This window comes from Sinohyriopsis cumingii, chromosome 2, assembly GCF_028554795.1.
Source record: "Sinohyriopsis cumingii isolate HCF-2022 chromosome 2, ASM2855479v2, whole genome shotgun sequence".
Taxonomy (NCBI): domain Eukaryota; kingdom Metazoa; phylum Mollusca; class Bivalvia; order Unionida; family Unionidae; genus Sinohyriopsis; species Sinohyriopsis cumingii.
Genome location: NC_142962.1, coordinates 76,876,933 through 76,897,734, shown reverse-complemented (window position 1 = coordinate 76,897,734; position 20,802 = coordinate 76,876,933).

The following is a 20,802-nucleotide window of genomic DNA, read 5'->3' as shown; positions in this document are numbered from 1 at the left end:
CAGGACTTTTAAATATGTCTCCTTTTTCGTGGAATTATTTATGAAAAGACCAAACGTGAAGTAGCTTTGGTTTATATGTCTTTTTCTTTGGAGAAAACAGCTGGGCTGTTTTGTATAAAATATGTTTTACTGTCATTGTTATTCAAATTTAACATGTTCTCCTGACTGTATGTATATATGTATGTATGTATGTATGTATGTATGTATGTTGTATGTATGCATGCATGCATGCGTGCATGCATGCATGCATGCATGCATGTATGTATGTATGTATGTATGTATGTATGTATGTATGTATGTATGCAAAGGCTTTGACGGTACATCACTATAATACCGGTCATATTGTGTCGATTAAAAGTTAGAAGAACATAGTAGAGACTAGCCTTAATTAGTGACAATAAATTTTTTGTCTATTCTGCATCAGACAGACTGAATTCAATTACACCCAAAAGCATCTAAGATGATGTGCCTCCAATATGGCTCACAACGAGCACAAGACTTCAGAAGTTCTTGTCACGAAAACGGTACTCTTGAAAGCTGAATGCAATTACCTTTAAGAATGCAATCACTTTAAGAACCAATTATCTTTCAGACGCAATTACCTTTAAGAAGCAATTTCCTTTAAGAATGCAATTAAGACGTATACATCATATGTATCATATAATCTCGTTTAGTAGACATGGTCTGTTATTCTTTCTCGTAGTCAGACAAAATTTAATTTGCAGATGACAAATATCAACTTATCCTCCTAAATAGAAAAGCCCGAAATTAAATTATACTGCACCCGACTCGATTATAACATATATTGATTAAATCAAGGTTGGCTATCTGAATTAGTTTCGGCGTGGCATATCATCTGATTGAAAATCGCCCATTTATTCCAGTTTAATTTGTAATGCCCTGAATTATGCTAATTATGTGCCAAAAATAAACAATAATTTTCTCCGAAATATGAATGGTCTTGATTTAAATATCTTTTGCTATGATTGAAAACCAAAATTGGCATCACAAATTATAATATGTTTAACTATAGAGTTGCCATCTTGTATTCTACTTGTTAATATGAAGTTCAGATATAATTTATAGCTACGTGCATTACAACATTTCTTTGATATTTTGTAAATGATAGGAGGTTAATCACTTTGAAGAAAACATATCCGACAAATCAAAATGTGTCACGAACTCACAAATCGAAATGTTTAACAAACTTCTACAAATCTAAATGTAGCACGAACTTCTACAAATCTTAAAGTAACACGAACTTCTATAAATCAAAATATATCACGAAATCTAAATGTAACACGAACTTGTACAGTCTAAATGTGTAACAAGCTCTAACAAATCTAAATGTATCACAAGCTCTAACAATTCTAAATGTAGCACGAAATTCTACAAACCTAAATGTATCACGAACTTCTATTAATCTAAATGTATCACAGACTCTTACAAATGTACTTCTACAAAACAAAATATATCACGAACTCCTCAAATCTCGCTGTATCACGAAATCCAACAAGTCTTAATGTATCACGAAATCCTACACTTCTAAATATATCACGAAATCCTACACCTGTAAATGCAGGCCCGGCCCTAGGGCAAGGCGAACGAGGCAATCTCCTTGGGCCTCGCGCTTCCAGACAATGCAATGTTTTCGCTTTTGGCCCCGTGCTCATCGCTTGCTACCTTGGGCCCCGCACACCCTAGAACCGGGCCTGTGTAAATGTATCACGAAATCGAACACATCTAAATGTATCACGAAATCCTACACATCTAAATGTATCACGAAAATGAGTGGTAACAAACGGATCTACAATATGTGGACACTATTGATTGGCCGTTCTGCATGTACTAGCTATAACGATAAAGTGGTCCATGAAAAGCTTAGTGAGTGATTGAAGATGGTATCATATATTTTAATGTGTGCAGTTCGGAAATTGGTTTCAGCAATATAGATTCCAATCTAAATGCTTTACGCATAACGTTGCGATTCATAAACTTGCCATGTCTTCAGATTTGCATTAGCATAATTGACAGCATTCCACTAGTCTGATACACGACCCGCTCCACATCACTTCTCTCCGTATGGAAGTGAAACGAAGTGGCTCCTGTCAGGGTACCAGACCAGCATTCCAGTCATTTCATCCGATTATCCTATTAAATTGTAGGTGCTCTTTTTATCTCTGTGCAGTGCCGGATTAAGGCCTTCCAGGTCCCTAAGTACTGGATATGGTATGGTCACACACACACACACACACACACACACACACACTTCCTACAAAATGTGAAACTTGCCAAAAAAACAATATTAAAAGCTGAAAAGGTGGGAAAGTATCAGTGTTGCCATCATTTAAAATCAAAATATTCGTACATTCAGATCGAAATCGTCATATATAAGTCATTCAGATTTATCAACAACAATTCATTTGTATTTTTGAAGTGCCCCTGTTGGGCTGGTTTCCTAAGCACGTGCTTAAGGGGTAATCCAGCGCTTTGTGTGTGTGTGTGTGTGTGTGTGTGTGTGTGTGTGTGTTTTGTACCCAGAACATATATTATATAACCAATAGCATAAAAATACGATATCAGTCCATGGATATCTAAACTTATAGTAATATAAATTCAATACTTTAGGCCACTGGCCCATATTACAACAAGTACAATCAATGTGCGCCATGATGTACAAAAATTAAATGTGATGTCCAACACGTGTATACATAGAGAATTTCCTACGAAGAATCAATGACATCATCGAGGTGTACTACATTCACCATTCGTAAAAGTGTAGAGGTGCCGTGGGTGGTATTGTTGATTGGCGGATTGTACCTTCTTACAAGGTGTCCGCTTTTTCGGTTCTCGTTATCTAGGAGATGATCGCCTTCGGTGTTATTGCCCGGATCGAGTATATATTAATATAAAGTGTAGAACTTATAGGTGGAATAACTAGAGATCTGAGCAGATATATAGAACAGAATGAAAAGAGCCCCCGTATATGAAAAAACAATAATTTAATCAATTACATTATTAACTGTGATAATATATTACATTAGGAAGATACGTTTATTTTTTAAATAAATCTTTCACCGAATTTAAAATTTTTTTTAATTATATAAATAGCTGTTTTAAATGATAGAATTGGTTCATCAAATAATCGAGTGAATAATCGAAGTTCTAGCACTGTACAACTTCATAACCTGCTTATTCCAGTCACTCCAACTTCACTGTGGTTGTTCCTACTATGTTCTTTAGCTTTTTCCCTTCTCCAACCTCCCTACTGTCTCACCTCTTTTTTGGCCCTCAAACTGCGTGTGGGTAGGTGGATACGTAAGTACGTAAATACGTAGATACATGGATCAATAAGTACGTGGATTCGTCAGTGAATACGTCCTTGGAGCTATTTCCCTTTTCAAAATAAACAGAGCAGCAACCTAAATCTTCTGTCAGTTGTCCAACTGGGAACAGGACATAGCTCGTCTCTCTTTATGTCAGATCGTTCTATCGGAATTCAAACAGATACAAAAGGCTGTCTGGTCAAGTTAAATATGGCAGACCATAAAGAAACCTAGTTTCATAAATATTAATGTACTTCCTAATGGATATTCCTTCCTGACTCATATTAACATCACACGAGACATAAAAGTTCCGTTCTCGTCTCAATTGCACAAATGAATGATTGAAATTCATTAGAAGACTTATCTACGGTATTTGCAGCCAATAAACACATTCAAGTCATTAGCATAAATGAAATCATCTAAGATCGGTGAATTCAAACGGATTCTCGTAACCCGTATAAACTAAAGTAATGCATGAAACTCTTAGATTCCTATACAAACAAGATAACAAATTCAAACAATTCATCAGACTTATATAGAGAAAATCATTGTAAGAGTTCAGATAGCTGAAATCAAACACAGTTATACTCATATCAAAATATTGATCTACGAATTAAAACAAATACATTCATGCAAATATAAGCAATTAAATTCAAGCAAATCATAATTTTGGTATCAATGAATTACATGAAATTGACAAAGATACCGTTTGCTTTCAAGCTTTGTTCGCTTTCTACCGCCAAATTGTGTCCGTTGACCTTCCAGACATTTGGTCCCTTTTGACAAATGTTTTTCTTCCAAAATCAATATCGGATTCTCCTTTTGTCCTCTTGCAGGAAAACGTGGACTGACTAGATTTATCGAAGAGGTGTTACTCGGGGGGAGTGAATGTCCCTCCGTATATGGTTTTCGTTATCTAGGGGTTGACCGCCCTCGATGTTATTGCCCGGTTCGAGTAAATATAAATATAAGTGGTGAAACTTATAGGTGAGATAGATAGAGATCTGAGCAGGTATATTGAACAAAACAACACGAGCCCCCGTACATGTAAACAAACAATTTAATCAATTACATACAAACACTGTGAAAATTCATTACATCAGGAATGTACTCTGCTTTTAGAAATTTAACTTTCACCAAAATACAAAGAAAACGCAAATAGATCTAAATAAGATAACCGATCTGTTGCTGATAGATTTAGTTCATCATAGGATCGAGTGAACAATCGAAGTCAACGTCTTGTACGATTTCATAACCTGCTCGTCCTCAGTCTGTTTTTGCTTTCTCTGTCGCTGTTCAGACCCTTGGATCTCAGGATGATACTTTCTACCATCCGTCTCAGGACACTCTCAGAATAAGTCTTCAGAAATTAATACGTCGCAGGATTGCGTCACAGGATTATACGTCTCACTGCACTCTTCTCTATGCTTCTCCGTATAGGTCTCAGAATAACATCCCTCATTCGTTCCATACGTCTCTGGAGCTATTTTCTCCCTTTTAGATAAATATAAATAGAGACAACCTAAATTTCCCGTTATTTATGAAACGGTTAATTCTTCAGTATTCTCCCTCGTTATCAGATTTCACTATCAGTGCTAAACAGACGCTAAGGCTATCAATCGACTCAACATGTCCTATAATGACCCTAGTTAGTCAAATGGCTAATTCGTTACGCCTTTACCTTACACATTAACACATACGCGAGGCCTGGGGTTCTGAGCCAGCCTCAATTTACACAGTGAATACATAGGATACATCACGTCAATCAATTACTAGATCATTTCCGTCAATACACACTTATTCTTAATCATACGTGAAATCTTCTAAATTCGGCGAATTCACACGGATTCTTGTAATCATATTAACTAATATAATGCATTAAATTCTTAGAACATAATCCTTATGCAAACAAGACGACAAATTCAAACAGTTCGTCAAACTCATCTAAAGAAGATTAATGTACAACTTCCTATGCATAAACTCAACACAGTTATACTTCATAAAGCAAATTATTACACGAATGTAGAAAAAAGATTCATGCAGATACAAATAAATAACTTCAGCAAAGCATTATATATGGCATCAACAAATTACATGGAATTGTCACACTACCTTTGCTTTCAACGTTCCTCCCTCTAATCGGTAAGTTAGTTCGTCGGTTCCTTTCGACAATCGTCCCCTTTTTGGACAACAGTTTTACAGAAATTTCTTGCAAATTCCCGGAGTCGTAACCTTTGGGTCCCCTCTTGTAGGAAAAGCTTAGACTGATTAAAATTCGATGCAGGCGATATTAAAACCTATGAAATTTTGTGTTGGAACACGCCCTCTCATTTAACCTACCAATCAGAATCAAATATCTCTGCCGCCTTTTTCCAGAGGTGCCAAAGTCAGGGTCAACTTGACCCTGGTAGTTTGAGTAACAGAGTTTCTGCGTTCTCTCAATTTGTGACAACTTTACCATGAAAATGAAGTTTTCCTTGTCCTAAATTGTCCGCCTGGCTGCTGTATAAACAAATGTTTAATTAGGAACAGAATTCTCCCTCTAAAGGACATTACCGTACACGGTAGTATGGCGATATGATACGCGCCTGTCTCAATAAATCTAATTAATGGTTGTCTGGTCTCAACTAATGTATTCTTGTTAGATCGACATAAAATTTGCCACTTCACAAGAGGGCAATTTTAAAGCAAGAAAATATCGTGTGGGAAGCACAACACTTATGCTAAATAACCAATTAGGATTAAACATATCTACCGTCTTTTATAAAAAGGCGCCAACATTACGGTCAGCCTGACCTCTACATTTCCCAAAAAATGACACTGGAAATTTCAACTTCTGACACATCTATTCAAAGATCGAAGTTAAACTTTTCCTAACAGTCTTTCTGGCTATTGAATAAAGAAAGGCTTAGATAAGAACCACTTCCTCTCCCGACACAGACATTAGAAATCATTGTAGTATTGATTTAACAAGCGCCTGTCCCCGTAAATCTAATTAATTGTTCTCTGGCCCCAAGTTAATGCGCTCTTCATAGATCGATATAAATTTGCACCGTTACAGAGAGTTATCAAATTGTGTCTCCGATGAAAAGCCGAGTTCATGTAGCATCAAGGATTTCGTATAATTAATATATTAGCTTGATGCATGAGGGATACATATTTTTCTACAGATGGATAAAGATAAACTTCATTAAAATATTTCTTTCTCAGACGAGCTAATGCGGGGCAGACACAAACAAAATAGAATGCTACATACCATTTTCTAACTTTCTAAATAAATATGATAATACACATGATATATATTTGTTCCGAATCTTATTTAGTTTCATACATACTATAATACACACATTTAAGGAAATCGTTAATATCGCTTTGCCAGTTTTGGAAAGCCGCATTCCTAATTCTTTGCGAAAATAGTGAGAAAACTTTATACTTGTCTCCAACATCTTGATTTAGCCAAACATACTCAAAACTGAAGCGAAATAACTTGTTTTTACATTGGTGTCCCAATCAATACTGTTGGATTCGACTAATCTTTTCCACAATAATTAACATTGGTGAGGGTAGCGAGTGGAAAGCATCTCTTAAGTTCTTTAGCCAGTACTTAATACTGAGTTCAAATTAGATATCTTCCGCACTCCCAGAACACAATCGCATTATTAGTAGTTTTAGAAACACTTCAATACTGTTTATTAAAAAAGTTGTATTTCAAAATTTAATCATTTCTACCAAATTCATATCATACAAATTTCTGAACTTTAGAAGCAATTGCTTTTATCGCAGAATAAAAATAAAATAAGGAAACATCCCCTACACTAAAACAATCAAATCGTTTCTAATAATTCAAGATCCTTATAGTTGTTTTGTTTTACTTTCTTTGCCTAAGCTGCTATTATCTGTTTTGTTTTGTCAAAGCAATTTTTTGGTGAAAAATAAACCTTGTTATTTTTAGTAAGACACATTTTATGTCTTTGAAAAACTGAACTTCCGTTTGCTGTAGACATCATCGGAACACAATGACTATAGTTTTATCTAGATTGACCATCATGCCATGATTTTGTTTTTAACATTGGATTCTACGGCATGTATAACATTGCCACAGGAAACTTATTTCATATCGTCGTATAGTGTAGTCATTTGCAAAAGGCATGGTGTGCAAATGACTACAATATACGACGATATAACCTCAATCTCCAAGTGTAAAGAAAGATATAATGAGACAATTTTAAAGTAACTTGTGGTTTACTTGGTCCACCAATTCAAATACTGACCTACTAACGCGGCAGTGATGATGTGCAACAAATGATGTAGAATTTAGCATGATATTTATTTTTTATATCTCATTTGATGGTCATTTAAATGAGATGTGATGTGCCCACAATGATTTAGACTGCTCGGGACTGGATGGGATCGATAGTCATCCCTTGATGTTCCATGGTGAAAGAAGATATTTACAGATCTTGCTTATAATTTAACCTGTGAGCATACATTTGTAAAGTTTATATGCTATTCTTATATCATCCAGGCCAGAAAATGTTTCCATACTCATTAATATCAGAGGCTCACGTCATTCACAAGTGAATGAAATTTGGTAAGCACCAGGAGTTACGCATGACACAATGGCCAGTATTATTACAGCGTCATCGGTTTTACTTTTAATGTTTCATGTACAGTATATGACAAATAAGACTGCATTTGTAAGTTTCTAAATTATGGGATGAGTTTGTCCCAGAGAAAGGCTGAGTTACAGATACACTGCGAGGGTCAGTGTCCGTCATATGCTTAACTTGGTGTTATCAGGCTCACTAACTGTATACATAATTTGTACATGTTCATTTCTATAAGTTGCATATTGCTTAAAGGTGCAACGACCACGTAGGGAAAGATAATAGACAATGCACACTGTTTCCTGCACATTGTAATGTGTGTATTCATGGGAATTGATGACTCACTATCAAAACTCCTGAACCTTCTCATTCTTCATACATGCTCCACGTATTTCTTGCACAGCGTAAATATGTTGCACCCCGTCACAATCCAGGACCCTTTTTCTATATTTGTAATGTCAGTTAATCTCTTATAACATCACATTCATTACATTCAGTGTGTTTTCGAGATGGGTTTCCACATACTTTCTTTCTCGAAAGAATCATAAGGGGAAAATATTAGATCACACTCTTACATAATGCATATTTTACCTTCGATCTATTACAAATATACCAAGAAAGTGGTTAGAGATTTTAACTCAAGTCTCATTACTAAGTAAATCATGGAACACTAAATTATCAGCTTTGGTCCAGACATAAATCGATAGATTACAGTATGTATAGAAAGACAGCTACTATGAAAATATTATTAACTGCTTTTTTATGGGATCATCATTATGTTTGTGACTGCAAATGTGTCTCATGATTATGATAACTAAAATATATGTACAAATGTGTCATTTTTTCCTTATCTGATGATTATGGTCGATATAGGCCTTCCTATCTTATTTTATAGGTTTTTCTTGACTGACAAAAATATTTTTTATTGACAAAGCTTATGCGCAGAAAATGGCTTATGTTCAATTTATATTCAAATTCCACGTCTCCTTGCCACTAAAGTATTTATACTGGTGATTGTTTTAACTAGGTCTGGTGTTCGCCTGGGCTGCTGACACTGGACCTACGAGATTCAAGAGTTGCCTGTACCAAGCTAAATCTCTGAGATTAAAACTCAAGAAGACGCTGCATGCCAGCCCACAGCATTTTATTATATATCAGAGGGAAAGGTTACGTTCGAACACAAGCTCGCAGAGATTGCTCTAATCTCATGAGCAGAAATCTTCATGAGGAAACTCTGATCTTCTGAGACTTCCGAGTGCGCCGAATGTATAACTCGTTTCAGCTTATCCTGCATGCGCAAGCTAAAGCTATCAGAAAACGTGTTTTGTATGATTAGAGCCAGGCGTGTAGAATAAGACAGTCCGGTCAAGGAAAGACACCCGTGACAGTAGTTGCGTGAGAAGATTCGGGTTGGCCTTAATCTTCCTGGGCAGATATATCGCTAGATCGAGTAGATCGGTGACCCAAGACTTGTCTCATCGGAGAGCGGCTATCAGAACCATCTTCTATCTCTGACCCTGTAACGTATTGATTAATGTTGGTATCAGGACCGTGGGAGGGTGAGCAAATGCATACAACCCTTCCCAACTGTTTGACAGTGCATCTACGGTCCAAACTTCTTTGTGTGGGACTGGAGAAAGAAAGTGGGTAACTTGTGATTCCTCCTTGTCCGGAAAAAAGTCGATCATCGGACGCCCCCAAAGTGGACCGATATGAATAAAGCCCGATTGATGGACCGACCATTCCGTGTGAAGAACTTGACCTTTCCTGGATAGAGTGTCGGCCAAGACAATGAGTCTTCCGGGAATGAGTCTGATTTGTCTGATGATATGGAGATTTCCGCACCAACGTAGAAGCTATCAAATCAAAAAACACAGGTCGAGTGATTTGGCGTCCGCCTGTTTGAGGATAGAAATCAGCACCACAGAGTTATCGGACACAGCAACCTTCGTTTCTATATGGTTTATGTGTAGAAGCCGCTCCTCTGGCTCCCACGTGACTCTGACAGTTGTGAAGTCCGGCAACAGTTGGGCATCCCAGCCGTACGTCCTGGTGTTAGTATATAACATTATTCCTCTGCTTGGGGCTTCTTCAGTGGGACCATCATGGCCAGCTAACCAGGGCTGCGCCACTGATGCATAAATGATCGTGTCTCTGACGCGATAATGACTGTTGATTGAGGGACTTTAAAAGGGGCGCCATTGTGCTATCAATCCGCTGTCAAATTGAATAATCCGAGAAGTTCACAGCTCTCTCTCTCTCTCTCTCTCTCTCTCTTTCTCTCTCTGAAATCCAAGTATTGTTGGACGATTTCAACGATCACTATTACAAAAGACGAGGAAGTCGTACCATATTCTTGTTGGTGATAAACTCCATACCCAGAGGGACAAAACCCTGGGATGGACGGAGTTGATGTTCGTCCTCAATTTGATGTTTGCTTTCCGAAAAAGAAATTGCCATGAATAATACCCCGGCTAGTGTGGTATTTGCCCAATTTCCACCACTTTTTTTAATTAGTGACCTTATCTCTAGTTGTAGAAAGACATCCTTCTCCCGATCTGATGATACGTCCGTGAAAAGGGAAGAGGAGGAAAGGGGAGGGTGTTGGATAAATGACATCCGAAGCCCGTCCAAAACTACTTGGATACCCAAATCGTTCGAAAAGAATATGAAGATCCAGTGATCCTGAAATTGCAGTTGTCAGGCACCCACATATTGGCTGTCTGAAGCGGTGGGTAGGTCAATTTTTACGGTTATGAGCCTTGAAGGCGGAGAAATATGGTTTCTTACCGCCTCTGTACGGTTGCCTTCTAGTATGATTAGACTGTTGTCTTCTGGAATTGTGTTGGGATCTATATTAATTCACATCTGACTGAAAATATCCTTTGTCCTGAGTCCGCTTAACGTCCTTTCGCGCTGGCTGTGGCTGAATGTTCCCAAACTCCGGTGTGGTTTGAGCGGAGAGTTTACGGGGCAGTTCCTGTGCTGCCTGCCTCCGAAATTCTTCAGTTCTTCTTCTAAAAAGCAACGGTGATTAAAGCGGGTTTGTCCGTAAAACGAGCATGTGATGCGGCTTGAGGGTCTAAGTTGGCAGAAGCATTCAACACATTGCCATGGCATCGTGAGCTGCCCGGTTAACGACTCGAGCAAACGTGGTTACTGCAGGTTTTCACCCGGGCTTGGAAAATTGCCAATCAGGTCAGATTTAACATTGAAGAAGTAGCAACTAAGTTCTGAACTAGCTTTGACGTGGCAAGGAAAACAGTTTTGTCCACTTTATAAAATCATGCAGCGGACATATGAACGACCACTATTTCTTGTTTAAGGATCGATAGATCAGTACTGAAGGTGAGTGAGTCCGCTTTATAACATGAGATGAGATGAGAATGTCGTTGAAACGGCTTTCTGAGAAGAAACCTGGTCACTAAATTCTGCCTGAAAGAAGGTCATTGGTCTCCTTAGTTTCTCCTGATTAGGGAAGGAGCCAAAAGGGCAGCGTCTCTTCCTCCAGGTCGAGATCTACCGATGTTTTAACTGTATAGTCTTGAGTAGCGGGTCGGGTGGATGGCATGCTGAAGTTGTCAATAAATTTCCTCGACGGCGGCTTTAAAGATAATGTCATTCTGTTCCATGGTCGCATCTGAGCATGGCTGATTTGACGGAGCTTCCAGTCTGGGTCTGCTTGCAGCTCTGGATAAGTTATACATGTTCCATTGATGACTCAGTTCCGTCCACTTTGAAGATGTCACTTGTTCTCCTCTTTGAATAAGCACTGAACACATGGAACACATGGAAGTCAAACACCCTACTGTACAAGGCTGTGAATCTATTCGAAGGCGGACGGTTGTACCCTTTTCACATGATCTCCCTCCCCTGCTGCTGATGCTACTGTGGCTGATGGTTGCAAACAACCAACTTTATTGAGGAGGACACACTACTGACAGCTTTTATTGAAACCATACAACCAGCGATAGACGAAACTATTGAGGAGAACGTGACACATTTTTGTAGAGAATGATCTAGACAATAGCGTGCAACTTCAATGCACAAGACTGCTCATGAAAATAAACAGATCTCTATTTCCAGAAACCTGTAAATTAATTTGAGCTGAAATGTGACGATATGATACATTACTCTACAAAGCACAACACGGCGCAACATTCGTATTCGTAATTCTTTAGTAAAAAATTGATCCTAACCATAAAAAAGCAGCACCAACCATCGTTTATAAAAAATTTCATAACTCTTACAGTTGATTGGTGTTTCGAAATTAATGTGTAAATGTTATGATTTTCTGACAATAATGTCATGGCAGGAAAATAAAGATTTAGGCTTGCGGGGGGGGGGGATCTTGAACACAGTCAATATGAGATGATGTTGGCCTTAAAAACAGAAAATCGTGCGATTCTATCGAAACTCTATCGAACCAGTAAAAGAGCCAATGGAGGTACTTTAATGAAAATATGTGACTTTGTTTCTAGAAATCAGTGTTTTGCGCATGCCTAAATAAATCTCTTTGCGCTGCACGTATTAAGCACAAAAACAGTTGGGGCAGTCATATTATCCACTCTGGGACAATGAATTACAAATCCTAACTCGCTGAGAAGTTAATTGTGGCTATTTTGGAACAAAGGAGAATCATTTAATTGTCTTGTGGAAAACAATCAGCCTTTACATTTGTCCACTGACTACTTAATGCCAACTCATATATGGACTCGACAGTGTGCATAAATATTTCTTATTCTAGTTCAAAATTCATAAATACTATGTTTTTTATAAGTGAAATCGAGCTACCCGATTATAAAGAAAATTTAGATTCTCAAATTAGTTTTTATGGTTCAAAGGTTCAGATATTTTAGCATTATATAGAATAGTGAATTGTACACTTCCTTCTAAAGTGGTTGGTTGTAAAGGTTTATTATGATTCGTTTTAAGAAATGAGTAAATGAATAATGTATTGAAAGTGAAAATATCAGTGCTTTTGAGATAGACTGAGATTTCGATAGCACTGTCTGTATGATGCTTGAAAGGTGTGTGTGTGTACGTGCGTGTGTGTGTGCGTGCGTGTGTATGTTGTTTTAATAGTTTTCGTCTACAGGATCAGGATAATTTTATGCAGAATCACGCATTATCTATCGCCAGTGTGGGTACATTAGAAGGCTTGGGTCGAGGTTTCTTACCGGGGATTTGCCAGGGTTCGTCTTCCACCAGTTATATTGGCCGCCATGTATAGCATATCTTGAGCTGAGAAAAGTCGTCAAACCCTAAAATAAAACCAATAACAACTCTATCTAGTTTGTTCCAATAAATTAATCGTTTAATTACAAGTGTTTCCTGTTTAATCCTTAAACTCCCTTCGATGTCTTTTAATGGAATTGTGAGATTTTTCTTGATTAAAAGAACAATAAAATGGTAGAAAGCAGATTTCAAACGGAAGAGCTTGTAGCTTGCCTTCTCACGGACAGACGAACTGGCATGTTTTTAATTCATCATTCAGTTTATAGCAGCCCAGTCCTTGGCCTACATGGATAGAATCGATAATCAATCCACACCAATTGGTAAAACTCTAATATCAGTTTAATAGGGAATAGCATTAAAAAATATACCTTGGGTATCAATTCATATACTTGTGCCAGCTTTATAAGTCATGCGATGTAATGCACTTTGCTTGTTTTTACTTATCATCTGGTGATATCCTATACAATGGAACCGCGAACATTTTGGATTAACTTTGGCAATATGTAATATTGATTACAAGTCTCATCGGAAAGTCTAAGAATAATTACACAATTCCAGAGTAATGTTCTTCAGCAATATTTTCCAAGCCAAAACTAAGAGCGGACATTGCAGAACTAAAGGTAGAGTAATTATGTCTGATTGCTGTCAGCTATCTAGTCAGTATGGATTAGAATCTATATTTTTACAACATTATTCTTTTTTTTTAAATACACTTTACTAATACGATGCTTTATCCTAAATACATATGTTTGTCTATATTAACCTCATGTAAAACAAACGATGACCTAAATGAAAGACAATCCCAACCCCTAATTCCTGGTATCCAACCCAACAGACAGTCACCAAGGTGTGATAATGGTTATTCGTCAAATATTTGATGAGATTTCCTGCTTAGATTTTTTTTTTTTTTTTGAAGTTTGGTGAAAATGTCATCGAAATTTAACTTAATCTGCATTAGACCTTTTGAAGCCCTTATTGGGGCTAAAAAAAATGACGATACGTCTCTCGCAGGTGGTTACTACATGAACAATATTACCATAAATTTGCCGGGAAAATCCACCCGCTAGTTTAGATGTAATAATCATTAGACGGTACCATAAAAATCCCCCGACGCTTTTCCCAAAAACCAATCTGTGGGAATATTAAGATGCGATAATGTCATTGATATCACATCGTGCATATAAATTGTTACTATCTGCCGGAAAGGTGGATCAAACCGGATCTCAGCTAGATTGTGAGAGTCAGAGCTAGAACTTACAATCCATCCTTTCATGTGCCACACAAATCCAGATCTTATATGCCTATCTTATTACCCTGAAAGATTTGCTAATCGTTTTCAGAAAGAATGGTTCCATAAAATATCACCCTTTTGCATAATTAACATGTGCGTATTAATGTTCCTCGTTGTAAATGCGACCTTCTCACCATTATCTGATATAGGTCATATAAATTGGCTCATTAGATGATTATTGGCCCCCCTAACTGGTTTCATTAAATCAAAGGTTTATGAATGGAATATATCATTGAAAGTTCAGCTTGTAGCCTGTTTGATAACGATAACACTTGTAGTTGTAGATAGATAGATAGATAGATAGATAGATAGATAGATAGAAAGATAGATAGATAGGTAGGTAGGTAGGTAGGTAGAAGACATCGTTGAATTTCAGTGCCAATCAAAACATAGTTTGTGATCATATCTTCATATGTGCACATCGCTTTCAAAACCACAGCAGGTGGCATCTGAAAGTAAAGAATGATTTTTTGCCAGTTATTCCATGCTAGTTCCTGTTATGAATATCTAATAATGAAAGGCATTGCCAAAGGAAACATCTTAGCTAAGTACTGGCCCGGACGCATTTTATCCTGGTCTGAAGTGAGCTATCACTGTTCTCCTCACTATGGATAACGGGTATCTAATTGATTTTTATGGCGGACTTATAGCCAGTTTTCTAAAATAAGACATATTTATTGCGCAGTATGTACATACCGCGTTCTAATGACATATAAAATCCTTTCATTGTTGAAAAACTGGTTATTTACGATGAAAACAAGGCAATGAATCTCTTAAATTATTAGCTTATGGTACAATAGCAAAATTCCGTGTGAAGCTTGCTAAAATCCATTTCTATCCTCGGTGTTTTATAATGGAGCGTGTGCATAAGTCACGCAGTGCCAGCTCATATAAAAGCATCTTAGCTTTCCAATGGCAGCAAAACATCATATTTTTAATTCGAAAACAAGAATTATTAGTTCCTGCTATCCATAAATTGTTCTGCATTACATTTCGGCATTCATTACCCCCAAGGTAACAAACCGATTTAATTTAATTCTGCGTTGCACCATAAAACTTTAAAAATTATTAAAATACATTTTGATGCGCAAATTCTAATTTAAGAGGAGAGAATATGACGGCAATCAAGAAAAGACATGTATCTCCTTTGTTTTTGTCTCTCTACTAATTTTCTTTCGATTAGTCCTTATATATATATATATATATATATATATATATATATATATATATATATATATATATATATATATATATATATATATATATATATATATATATATAGTTGCATATGTCTGTCTATCTGTCTGTCTGAGTTACAATGCCTGTGCATACCTCACTGAGAACTATATTATATCTAAACCTCACCCCAACCCCAAAACCCAGTTGCATTCGTCATTTTATAGGTACATTGTAATATATATATATATATATATATATATATAGAGAGAGAGAGAGAGAGAGAGAGAGAGAGAGAGAGAGAGAGACACGCACATGCCAATTTAAGAGTAGAGAAAATGACTGGAATTTTTTTTTAATTCAAATTTTGAGATTTTAAGTTATTGAATGTTTTATGATCATGGTGTTTATATAGGCTTACTATTGGAGCTAAATTAGTGACGTGAGTCCTATACTGCTGGGCGTGCCCTACTTAACTCTCTTGAAAACAAAATTCGCCAACCATTTTATCTTAGTTTGACATTCTGTACAGTCCCTCGAAATGCTGCAAGTCCAATCACATTCTTAAATGAACATCTGAAATGAAATCAGTCTCATTGTTGTCTTCAGTTTTAAATTTGGTTGGATTTATTTATTTAGCTATTCAATAGAATTTCAAAATGCTCAATAATACTTCCTGTACTAAATCATTTTTTGTCGTTGTTGTAATTATTTTGAATTCATTCAAGTACCTTTTGGATTATATTACTGTGTTACATCAAGAATATTAACACGTCGCTAGATTCCATGCCATGGGCGCATAGGCACAATCGAGACTACATGCACGCCAGCACATGCATTACTGGAATTTATTTCTAATACAACTGGAATTCATTTGGAACTCTGTGCATTGGACTTGTGTTAGAATGTTTAGGACTATCTGGAATTTAATTCACAATACTGTAAGTTCTTTTTGAATTTTCACTTTGTATTCGCGAGAAATAAATCATTTGTTGTTTGAGAAAACTTGTTGGATTTCACGTTGTTCTGTTAAGTGTGAGACCATAGAGTAGTAACAGTGCTATTACAGGACATTATTTTCGCAGACATATACATATATCAGACTTTAGTAAGTAAAACAAGAAAATTAGATAATTCTTTCCCAAAATGTCCTCTTTGTGCTGGATTTATATAACCTATATCAAATTCATATAAATACAGAAGATTCTTCGAATAGGCTTGATCTACAATTCAAAGGCTTACAAAATGTACGTACTGAGATATCGATTTTGTTACGACTCTATGGTCTCAAACTAAGCAACAGAAAGAAGCAAAATCAACAAGTTTTGTAAAACTTAACCAACGTCTAAATCTCTAAGTTTTAAAGGTTATGGGATAGTTCATAGATTAATCAATGTATTTCCATCTGTGTGCTACTCATTAAAGGTATACTTCTGGGCTCTTCCAGTTTCTTTTTCAAGTGGTCGAACGAACAGGACGTAAGTAAGAGTTTTGATTACGTCATTATAGTGCCATCTGCTGGAGAACAAGCATGGATATTGTGGAGGTGGAGGTGGTAGTGGGTGATGTCATCAGTTGAACCGGAGTATAACTGGAAAAGGTGTAAAACCATTTATTGATAACAATGACATATAATTACAGTGTCATATATTTCATCCACCATACCCAACCCCCCAACCCCGAAATTTGCATGGGAAGGATTCCCCTTACCGTTGTATACGATTGCATAAATTATAGAACTTGTTAGACAAGTTAACATCAGTGCAGTGGCTTGTTTAGTCGCACCTTATTGGTCTTGTCCATAAATCCTTCTTGTTTTTGTTTTCTTAACATTACATTAGTGCTAACAATGAGTTAAGCTCTGACTCAAGAAGGAGTATGAAGATTTCAGTTAAAGAGTACAAGAAAGAGACGACCGCAAAAGTGGAACAAAATGGTCGGAATTAAAGTACGCTTTAACTTGGCATCTAGTTGGATGTTCCATGCAAAGACGACGAGCCAGGTACTGCTAGTTGACAAACATTGGAAAAGTTGTAGTGTTTCGAAATGTGGAAAGAGAAAAACACATTTGTAGAAACATGAGATAAGAAAGTGGCCCCAAGAAAAACAATGTATTGTGATCACTTTTGCAGAGAAACGTGGCTGAGAAAAGACGAGAAGAAAGGGACGATGCATAGAAGATAAAGCTAGATGAGTTCCAGTCAAACTAGTTGATGGCATGAACGCTAGATGAGTTACAAAGAGACTTCAGTCAAACTATTTGATGGCATGAAAGCTAGATGAGTTACAAAGAGATTCTAGTCAAACTATTTCATGGTATGAAAGCTAAATGAGTTACAAAGAGACTCCAGTCAAACAATTTATTGATATGACGCTTTGTGGCCTGGTGATGTACTTGCTGCTTTTCGTGAGTGCAATTCGGAGCCTTCTGCTTCAAAAGAGACCGGCAGTAATTACATGCTGAGCTAAGAAACGTAGAGAATTCCATCAGTCTGAGGGTGGTAATGATCAACTTCAAGCACATTATCGCCGTATCCGAAGTAGCGAAAGAACATTTCAGCCATTCTACTATTCATGCGCAGACAAGTTGTTACATAGCGAAAGAACGGTTCAGCCATTCTACTATAATGCGCAGACAAGTTGTTGCATAGCTCCTACCATTTGATTATGAAAGCTCACAATCAATTTTATCTATGATTTACGGACATCGATTATAAACAAACCAATACAAGGCGCCATGTAGGAGTGACGGTGACATATCATCTATACAGTTGATGCATATTCTGATGGTGACACCTGCTGAAGCTTTTGGACCTGTACTCAGTGTTATTTGAGTGATCTAGCTAAAATATCACTCACTGTTACTGATGGGAGTCAGTTGGTATGCAATGCGTGTCCGTTTATGTCTCAATACCAGATGGTAGATTGGGTCTCGAGGATGCCTCTGGATCCATTTGATTACTCTGACGTAAATTTAGTATTATTGTGGAAGTCAGTTGCGAATTTAATATTTTGAAATTGTCGCCCGTTTCGATCTATTTTGACCCAGGGTCGTAAAGGAATCTGCACCAAGTTGGAAGTCTATGTGAGGCATCGTTGAACAGAGCCTTTGTTTCCAACTTTCCCATGCAAACATGGACATAAGGTGTCATTTGTGTACTGAATGGAGTTCCATTGACCTTTGCGAGAAGTGTTGATTGTTGAACACAAAATTGGTAAACTTAAGAACATGTGTTAAAGTTTGTCCAAATAGCCAGTAGGAAGAGAAGCATCAGGACAACTTGACCATGTAACTTTGCAGGCTTGGACTCTCTACTCACGTGGGATATAGGGAAAGACATCCATAATAAGGAGAAGAGAATTGACTGGAAGGTTAGTGTTGATAGTTTTATTAAGGTATTCGATAGTATCTAGGTTGTATGAAGGCAGGTATTTTTTCCGTTGGAAAGGTCGTTTCCAGAAATGATTCGCCTCCCCGGATGCCCGGCATTGTGCAGTTTAGGAAGCGAGTAAAATTTCCCTACTTGTGTGTTTACCGACTGTATGTAAGTCTGAGCTTTACCATCGATGTACTCAGCATTGTACATGTCTTTTAACGTCTGACACAAATTCAGCGTGGTCAGGCGTTGGTCATTTCTACATTTCTTATTAAACCTTTGTTCTGAAAGTTGCCTATTCGCTTCAGCGATGTTTCCAGGCGTAATCATGACCAAGACCCTTGACCCCTTGTCAGCTGGTTTGATGATAGCATCTTTCCCACTGGGCTGTTTTTCTCAGTGACTGCCTTTCCTGTCCGATTAAATTGTCCTTTGGTTAAGTATGGTTCCGTTTGTGCGAATTAATGTCATTCTCCACCGCGGATATGAATGGCCTAGACCTTAGCCTGTATTAAGAGTGGGACATATCGATTTGTTTGAGGAGTGTTTTTATTTTCTAGAGTGGAAGGGGTAAGCGAGTAAAGAATGTATATGCTTCAACTCGACTGGAATTGCATTTTCCAGCATAGTCACAAAACATATTATTGAGTCTCATTCTCGGAACGAAATTCTCAATCTTCTTTTTATTCGAGTATGTGCACTTTCCGGACATGGGATAATGGTTGAGCCTTTTGACGGAAGACTTATAAAAGAGTCAGACACCTCCATTGTGTATATGCTTACAACACTGTTGGCACTTTGGTTAGCAGACATGCATGATACATTAACCGATATTCGATTCCCCAGCACGAAAACAATCTTCTCACACATCTAACAAGTTTGTACTTTCAGATATCTAATTTACTTTTAAATCAGCATCTGAACTTAAGTTATGACATAATACATAGATCAAAATCATGCGAAGGAATACAGCCGCCACAAGGGAGTGCGGTTCCTTTACCAAAGCTGCGAAACATCAAACGTTGCTGTGATTGCTCTGGACATTGTAATGTCAAAATTGCAAACTTTCCGCTTAATTCATAGAACTTTCTTTATGAACATTAATCTTTCCGGTACAAAATCAATAGTTTCCCTTATCTATTAGGTTTGAGTCCAAAAGTAGCTACACTTTTCAGCATTTACAGAAATGTCTGTATAACATATTAGTCTGCCTTACTTACTATTGAATAATGACCTTCGTGTATCCTCATGACATGTAAATTGATCACAGTCACGGTCAATCACCATAAACAATGGCAGATATACAAAGTTAACGGCAACCAAAGCGAATGGTAGATTTTATACCAAAGTTCTCAGGTCGAAAGCTGCAATTAACAACATAGGCTCAATAGCTTTGTATGCTATAGTGTTAGACTTAATACATGGAATGTGTGGGTTGACTTGTATAAACTTGATGGTAAAAGAGCATTGAAAGAACAAGAGGTCATTAGCAATAAGCTGAAATTAATTCTTGGAAACGTTAATGTCATATGGTGACCATTCATGACTCAAACTTACGAATTAACATGCGATTCCACCATGATTCAAATGGACGAATTAACATGGAATTCCACCATGATTCAAATGGACGAATTAACATGCAATTCCACCATGATTCAAATGGACGAATTAACATGTAATTCCACCATGATTCAAATGGACGAATTAACATGCAATTCCACCATGATTCAAATGGACGAATTAACATGTAATTCCACCATGAGCAGCGAATGCTATTTGTTCTTGGT